Here is an 8,985-nt window from a genome sequence, read left to right as displayed (position 1 = left end):
GCCGCGCCTCCGAGCTCTGTCGCCTCGCCATCACCGCCCGGAGCCACCGCGCCACCTCAACGCCAGCGCTCGCCGCCCCGGCCACCGTCGCCTCGGCGCCCGTCCTCGCCGCTGCCGCCGCGGGAGAAGGCCGGCGACCCCTCCGGCGAACTCCTTCTTCCCGGCGTCCTCCCCGTCGAGCTCCGGCGATCCTCGATCCATGCGCCGGCGAGATCCAGATCCAGCTACAGTAAACCCTAATCCGCGAGGTGGTTTTTCTTCTAAGTCCTGAGATTTTAGATCCATGTGCTCCTGTTCATCATGCTATATCTCCGCATCTGTAGCTCCGTTTTTGGCATATAGCATATCAAAATGTTCGTCTCAGAGAGTACATAATTTCATTCCATTGCATCATTTTCATTTGAGTTCATCTTGATGCCCGAAATGTTGTTAGAAGGAGGCTACTTGAGATAATTGTCAGATCTGCTGCTCCATTTAGACATTTGTCATTTTTGCCATGATTATTGTGTGCATGATATGCCCTGATGCTCTACATATGTTTTTTTAAGGGTTTTGTCATCTTTCCAGAGGTGCAAACCATGTATTTTTGTGATGTGTGTGGTGACTAGCACAAGCTTGCCAAGTGAGGCACTTGGTAATGCTGATTTCAGGGACTTAGCATTTCCACTAAGTCCTTAAGCTGTTTATCTCATATTGCCATATGTTCATGTTGTTTCCTAGTGATCCGTGCCTCTTTTCAGGATGGTCAGTAAGGATGTTTTATTAATCTTGTAGTGCTCTATCCATCCATGTCTTTGTTTGCAATTATGGAGCACCCTAGCTTGAGTCAATCGAGCTCTACTTTTGCTACTTCGTGAATCTGGGCAGATTGTCAACTTGTTTGCAATTTTGCCGATGATGTTGTAGTTGATCCGTGCATGCTATTCCATTGTTCTTGCCATGTCTAGCTTGCATTTTGTGTGTTCTTGATAGATGTATGCTTAGCTTTTCATGACTTGCTCCGTAGTGAGTGCATTGAGCTCGTAAACATGCCTACTTGAGATATGTTTCAGCATGTGCCAGTTTTCACTAAGTCTGAAAACTGATTATGCTTTTGCTATGTTCACATGCTTGCTAATGTGTTTTCTGATACCTTTTGGCTCAAGGTCACTATGGGACTTTTGTTAAGCTTTTTGAGAAGCTCCATGCCATGTTTTACGTTGCCATGTTCAGATCCTGTAGCATGTAGTTTTGTTGCTCCAAAGAGTGCTACCTGATCTGAAATTTCAGACAAGTGTTAATTTCACCAAGTCTGAGATCTGTTTGTCATATGCATTTTTGCCATGCTTGTTTGAACCTGCTAATGGATGATTTGGCCGTAGCTCAGTGCTAGACTTTTGTTAAGCATCTTGAATGCATCCCTTCCATGTATTTTGATGCCATGTTTGAGTGCTGTAGCATGTTCATCTCATTGCATTTAGGTGACTACTTGCTGTAAATTGCAGACCGGTGTCATATTTGAATCGCTTGCCATTTCCAAACCGTAACTCCGATTCCGGCATTCTTTATATCGTTTTCAAGTGATTTCATCTCATCTTTCCAGTGGCACACTTGGATTTCCAAGTTTAGGCCAGGTTCATGCATCCAAATCTTGCATATGCATCCCGCATCGCATCCCGCATAGCATACCATGTTTGCATCATATTGTTTGATCCTTGCACATGGTTGATTGTGTCCTTGTTGCTTGTTTGTCTTGTTTGGGTAGAGCTGGGAGACGAGTTCGCTAATGAGGAGCCCATTGAGTTTGCTTTCGAGGATCCAGTCAACTCTGACAACTTTGCAGGCAAGATGATCATACCCTCGAAATCACTACTATCTTTGCTATGCTAGATTGCTCGCTCTTTTGCTATGCCAATGCTACGATGCCTACCATTTGCTTTCAAGCCTCCCAAATTGCCATGTCAAACCTCTAACCCACCATGTCCTAGCAAACCGTTGATTGGCTATGTTATTGCTTTGCTCAGCCTCTCTTATAGTGTTGCTAGTTGCAGGTGAAGATTGGAGACCGTTCCTTGTTGGAACATTATTTACTTGTTGGGATATCATTATATTGCCATGTTATCTTAATGCATCTATATACTTGGTAAAGGGTGGAAGGCTCGGCCTCTCGCCTAGTGTTTTATTCCACTCTTGCCGCCCTAGTTTCCGTCATATCGGTGTTATGTTCCCGGATTTTGCGTTCCTTGCGCGGTTGGGTTATAACGGGAACCCCTTGATAGTCCGCCTTGATTAAAGCTTTTCTAGCAATGCCCAACCTTGATTTTACCATTTGCCACCTAGCCTCTTTTCCCTTGGGTTTCCGGAGCCCGAGGGTCATCTTATTTTAAACACCCCCCCCCCGGGCCAGTGCTCCTCTGAGTGTTGGTCCACCTGTCAGCTGCCGGTGGCCACCAGGGGCAACTCTGGGCTGGCCTACCCGTACCTAAGACAATCTGAGTGTGCCCTGAGAAAGAGATATGTGCAGCTCCTATCGGGATTTGTCGGCACATTCGGTCGGTGTTGCTGGATTAGTTTTAACCTGTCGAAGTGTCTTGAAGAACTGAGGTACCGAGTCTGATCGGAACGTCTCGGGAGGAGGTCTATTCCTTCGTTGACCGTGAGAGCTCGTCATGGGCTAAGTTGGGACTCCCCTGCAGGGATTTGAACTTTCGAAAGCCGTGCCCGCGGTTATGGGCAGATGGGAATTTGTTAATGTCTGGTTGTAGATAACTTGAACCTTAATTTAATTAAAATGAATCAACCGAGTGTGTTACCGTGATGGCCTCTTCTCGGCGGAGTCCGGGAAGTGGACACGGTGTTGGAGTAATGTTTGCGCAGGTTGTCCTCTAGTTTCTCGCTCGCGCTTTGCCTCCTCTTCTCGCTCTCTTTTGCGAACAGGATAGCCACCATATATGCTAGTCGCTTGCTGCAGCTCCACTTATATTTACCTTACCTTACCTATAAGCTTAAATAGTCTTGATCCCGAGGGTGCGAGATTGCTGAGTCCCTATGGCTCACAGATTACTATTACACCAGATGCAGGGCCTGATGATTCCGCTCCTGGTGACGCGCTCGAGCTCAAGTGGGAGTTCGACGAGGACTCTCAACGTTACTATGTTTCCTTTCCTGATGATCAGTAGCAGTGCCCTGTTGGGGGTGATCGGGACCGTGTCGCATGTTGGGTTATCTTTTATTTTGGCGCTGTAGTCGGGCCATGAGTGTTTGGATGATGTAATGTTATTTATGTACCTTGATTGATGTGGCGATTGTAAGCCAACTATGTTATCTCCCCTTTATGATTCATATTACATGGGATGTTGTGAAGATTGCCTTACTTGCGACATATGCCTTCAATGCGATTATGCCTCTAAGTCGTGCCTCGACACGTGGGAGATATAGTCACATCAAGGGTGTTACAACCTCGTCATATGACATATATATGGTGGATACTCCAAAAGATGGAGATGGTGATGGAACAGTGGGGGATGACGCCCCCAAGAAACAGCCAAAGTGCCGGCGTCAGCGGCGCCGCTCTAAATCCCGCCAAAGCAAAAATGGTGATTCCGGCACGGGAGATAATACTACCCCGGATAACGCCGAAGAACACCCACCTCAGCAAGATTCGGCACAAGAAGATGGAGAAGCTAGCCCTCATGAGAGAGCGGCAGACCGAGAGGTCGAGGATGATAACTATACGCCTCCCTCCGAATACGAGGCAAGCCTCGATGACGACGAATTCGTCATACCATCAGACCCCGCCGAACAAGAGCGTTTCAAACGCAGGCTTTTAGCCACGGCAAGCAGCCTCAAGAAAAAGCAGCAACAGCTTAGAGCTGCCCAAGATTTGCTAGCTGACAGATGGACTGAAGTCCTTGCGGCCAAAGAGTATGAACTCGAACGCCCCTCCAAGAGTTACCCAAATCGCAGGCCGCTACCCCGATTAGAGGAGGAAGCACCTACATCACCAGCGCACGACATGGCAGACCGGCCACCTCGCGGCCGCGACAGAGAGGCCTCTCGGCCCTCCACCCAAGCCATGCCCCGACGCCGCTCAACTAAGGCACGGGAAAATGCGCCAGACCTGCGAGACGTACTGGAGGATAAGGCAAGACAAACAAGATCGATCTACGGATCGTGCAGGTGCCCTACGGCATGTGACAATGATCTTCCTCCGGATACAACAAATCCGGTCGGGCCGAACACAACAGACATAGCTCTTCCGAGCTGCGTCGTGATATAGCCTAGTACAGAGGCGCCGCACACCCGCTATGCTTCACAAATGAAGTAATGGATCATAAAATCCCAGAGGGTTTCAAACCCGTAAACATCGAATCATACGATGGCACAACAGATCCGGCGGTATGGATCAAGGATTATCTCCTTCACATCCACATGGCACGCGGCGATGATCTACACGCCATCAAATACCTCCCGCTCAAACTTAAAGGACCGGCCTGGCATTGGCTTAACAGCTTGCCAGCAGACTCAATCGGTTCTTGGGAGGACCTGGAAGCCGCATTCCTTGACAACTTCCAGGGCACTTACGTGCGACCACCGGATGCCGACGACTTAAGCCACATAATTCAGCAGCCAGAGGAATCGGCCAGACAATTCTGGACACGGTTCCTAACAAAGAAAAACTAGATAGTCGACTGTCCGGACGCAGAGGCCCTAGCAGCCTTCAAGCATAACATCCGCGACGAGTGTCTTGCCCGGCACCTGGGACAGGAAAAGCCGAAATCCATGGAAGCCCTCACGACACTCATGACCCGCTTTTGCATGGGAAAAGACAGCTGGCTAGCTCGCAGTAACAACTTATCAAAGAACCCTGGTAATTCGGATACCAAGGACAAAAGTGGCAGGACACGTCGGAATAAGCAAAAACGCCGCGTTAGCAGCGACAACAATGAAGACACGGCAGTCAATGCCGGATTCAAAGGCTATAAATCCGGTCAGCGGAAAAAGCCATTCAAAAAGAATACTCAGGGCCCGTCCAGTTTGGACCGAATACTCGATCGCTTGTGCGAGATACATGGCACCCTCAAAAGGCCAGCCAATCACACTAATAGGAATTGTTGGGTGTTCAAGCAGGCAGGCAAGTTAAGGGCCGAAAACAGAGACAAGGGGCTGCACAGCGACGACGAGGAGCCCAAGCCGCCGAACAACAATGGACAGAAGGGCTTTCCCCCACAAGTGCGGATGGTGAACATGATATACGCAACCCACATTCCCAAGCGGGAGCAGAAGCGTGCGCTACGGGACGTATACGTGATGGAGCCAGTCGCCCCAAAGTTCAACCCATGGTCCTCCTGCCCGATCACTTTTGATCGAAGGGACCATCCCACTAGCATCCGCCATGGCGGCTTCGCCGCATTGGTTCTCGACCCAATCATCGACGGATTTCATTTCACAAGAGTCCTCATGGACGGCGGCAGTAGCCTGAACCTGCTTTATCAGGATACAGTGCGGAAAATGGGCATAGATCCCTCAAGGATTAAGCCCACAAGAATGACCTTTAAAGGCGTTATACCAGGTGTAGAAGCCAACTGTACAGGCTCAGTAACACTTGACGTGGTCTTCGGATCCCCGGACAATTTCCGAAGCGAAGAGTTAATCTTCGATATAGTCCCATTTCACAGTGGCTATCACGCCCTGCTCGGACGAACCGCATTCGCAAAGTTCAATGCGGTGCCGCACTATGCATATCTCAAGCTCAAGATGCCAGGCCCTCGAGGAGTAGTCACGGTCAACGGAAACACCAAACGCTCCCTCCGTACGGAGGAGCACACGGCGGCTCTCGCGGCGGAAGTACAAAGCAGCCTTCTTAGGCAATTCTCCAGTCCGGCCGTTAAAAAGCCAGACACTGCCAAGCGCGCCCAGAGTAACCCACAGCAGGACCGCCTAGCACACTATGAGCAAGCGTAGCAATGCGGCCCCAACCCCAGCTCTCGCGACATAGCGAAACCAGTACCTCGCATACATAACTACGCCCTTGAAATACCATGGGCACAGGGGAAGGGGCACAATAACGGCACACCCAAAATACGGCTTAAAACGTACTAGGGGCTGCCGGATTCTTTTTTAATTTTTTCTTACTTTCAGGACTCCATACTTCGGATGACCTGTTCGGCAATTCGACTGCCGCACAAACGATGCAAGATCCAGGGAGGCAGACAAGCCATGCCGCATTATGGAACTCCCAGGTGGTCTCTGTTACGAGCGGCATACCTGTTTTAAACACAATTCCGCGGCCTGCCCCTGGTCAGGTCATACTACATAGTCCAATATCTTTCGCTTACCGCACTATTTGTATCGTTTGGCTTTGATAAATAGCCTCTTTATAAACAATGCATAGCTTTCTGTCTATTTTTTGCATTATCTTCTTTTTACATATATGTTTATTAAATGACATGATTGCACACGTACACCATGGTACGACAAACACGCCAGGGGCTTCAGTACCCCTCATAATGGCGTGAGAAGTCCGTACACTTTCCCAAGTGCGTCACCCCGAACTTATAGCACTATATGCATCGGCTCCGAATCATGATTTTGGTCAATAGTTGGGTTTGCCCGGCTCCTATGTTTTGGTGCCTTACGTTCCGCTATATCGGCTAAGGTAGCACTAGGAGAACCACTGCGATTGTGCCCCGGTTGAGCTGGGTTAAGCACCTCAGTGGAGAAAGCTAAAACTGACTGTCATGATGTGGCGAGAGACTGGTCGCTGTTCGAGAGGTTTTTCGAGTCCCTAAAGACTTATTCCGCTTCGAGCGAGGAGCCAGCTTTGTCCGGCCAAGGTGTGGATAGCGCCCCGAACTCGGTCTTCCGAACTAGGGGCTTCGCCGAAATTTAAAATTATAGAGTTCTATGGCTAAGTGAGAGTGTTCAAGCATTATAGTCCGATTGCCTGGTTCATTGTGCTGAGCGCCTCCCTCGAAGGACCCAACTATGGGAAAAAGAGCGCTCAGGTTTATCCCGAACACCCCAGCACTAGTGGCATGGGGGCAGAAGCCGACGACTAGCCATCTCTCAATTTTTGATAAACGGCCGCACAGAAAGTAATATTTTAAATTCAACAAGCATTGCTTAGCGCATATGAACAAGTTTTCAGCGCACAGGATAAACACGAGCGAGTTCATTCAAAAATTACATCCTTGGTACATTCATCCGCCACAAGGCAGGCACCCGCTAGAACATCCTTATAGTAGTTCTCGGGCTTGCGATGCTCCTTCCCCGGCGGCGGCCCGTCCCTCGCAAGCTTCTCACCGTCCAGCTTGCCCCAGTGCACCTTTGCACGGGCAAGGGCCCGACGGGCACCTTCGATGCAGATGGAGCGCTTGACGACCTCAAGCCTCGGACAGGCCTCCACCAGCCGCCGCACCAGCCCGAAATAGCTTCCAGGCAGGGCCTCTCTGGGCCACAGCCGAACTATGAAGCCCTTCATGGCCTGCTCGGCCGCCTTGTGGAGCTCGACCAGCTGTTTCAGCTGGTCGCTCAAGGGCACAGGGTGTCCGGCCTCAGCATACTGAGACCAGAACACCTTCTCCGTCGAGATGCCCTCTTCGGCTCGGTAGAATGCGGCGGCGTCGGATACGCTGCGGGGAAGATCTTTGAATGCCCCTAGAGAGCTCCAGATTCGGGTAAGTAACAAGTACTTCACTTTTATACTTCTGCTTTGCATAAAGAATGCCTTACCTGCCGCTATCTTTTTCATCTCCTCCAACTCTTGGAGGGCCTTTTGGGCTTCGACCTTAGCAGACTTAGCAGTCTCAAGGGCCGCCCCGAGCTCGGACACTTGCGTCTTGGACTCAAGCTCCAAACTCTCATGTTTTTTCATGAGAGCCTGAAGCTCCTGCTGCACCTCGCCGACCTGGGCCTCAAGTTTCTCTCGCTCGGTGCACTCCGCGGCCATTTTCTTTTCGGCCTCAGACAGTGCCTGCTTGAGGGTCGCCACCTCAGTCATGGCCCCTACAATAAGCAGTATACTCCTGTCATTTTTTGCAATTGCGCCTCCCTATAGGCATTTTTTCTATAAGGTATCTCTTACCTTCTTTCTCCTCGAGCTGCCGTTTGGCAAGGCCGAGCTCTTGCTCGGTCCGCTCGAGGCCCTGTTTCAGGGCACCCACCTCCGCAGTCAGTGCGGCGGTGGCTAGCAGCGAAGCCTGCATACGCATATTGACTCTTTGTTGTTAGACTCCTGTGAAATTTAATAGATCCTCTATTCGGCTTTTCTTTCCGAACGCCAAACAGAGCATCAGGGGCTACTGTCTATGCGGTTATATTTTTACATATTTTTTACTTACCTCGAAGCCTGTTAGAAGGCTAGCGCAAGCTTCACTCAGTCCGCTCTTGGCGGACTGAACCTTCTGGATCACCGTACTCATAATAGTACGGTGCTCCTCGTTGATGGAGGCGCCGTCAAGCACCTCCAGCAGATTGTCCGGCACCTCCGGCTGGACGGAGGCTGCCAGCTCGGAAGGCTTACTCCTCTTGGAAGGAGTTCGCCTATCGCGGTCCGGAATTGTTATAGATTCTGGTGCGGTATCTGGCTCAAAGCCGGACTTGGAGCCCAGGGGGTCTTGTCCCCTTCACTCCTGGAGTCCAGGAGGTCGCCTCGTGGCTCCTCCTGGACCACCTCCTCTCGCCCCGGAGCTTGTCGCGACGCCACTTCAGCGTCATCCGCAGCACAGGGGGAAGCAGTAGGCGGAACTGAATTCACGTCCGATAAATCCAGGGAGCCGCTCGACGACTCGTCGAGCCCGTCCTTGGGCGGACTGCATGATTATATCCGACATTAGGGAAAGCTGTGCAACAAAAGGAATATCATGCGTTACTCTGGTATCCGAACACTTACGATCTCGCTGGACGCTTGGCCCTGTCTGGCCACTCCTCTTCGTCCTCGTCGGCGTTGGGGACGTAGTCCGGCGGAGGGGTTTTCCTCTTCTTGGACCCCTCGGCCTCCCCTAC

Source organism: Triticum dicoccoides, chromosome 5A (genome assembly GCF_002162155.2).
Source record: "Triticum dicoccoides isolate Atlit2015 ecotype Zavitan chromosome 5A, WEW_v2.0, whole genome shotgun sequence".
Taxonomy (NCBI): Eukaryota; Viridiplantae; Streptophyta; class Magnoliopsida; order Poales; family Poaceae; genus Triticum; species Triticum dicoccoides.
This window is presented reverse-complemented; position numbering follows the sequence as displayed.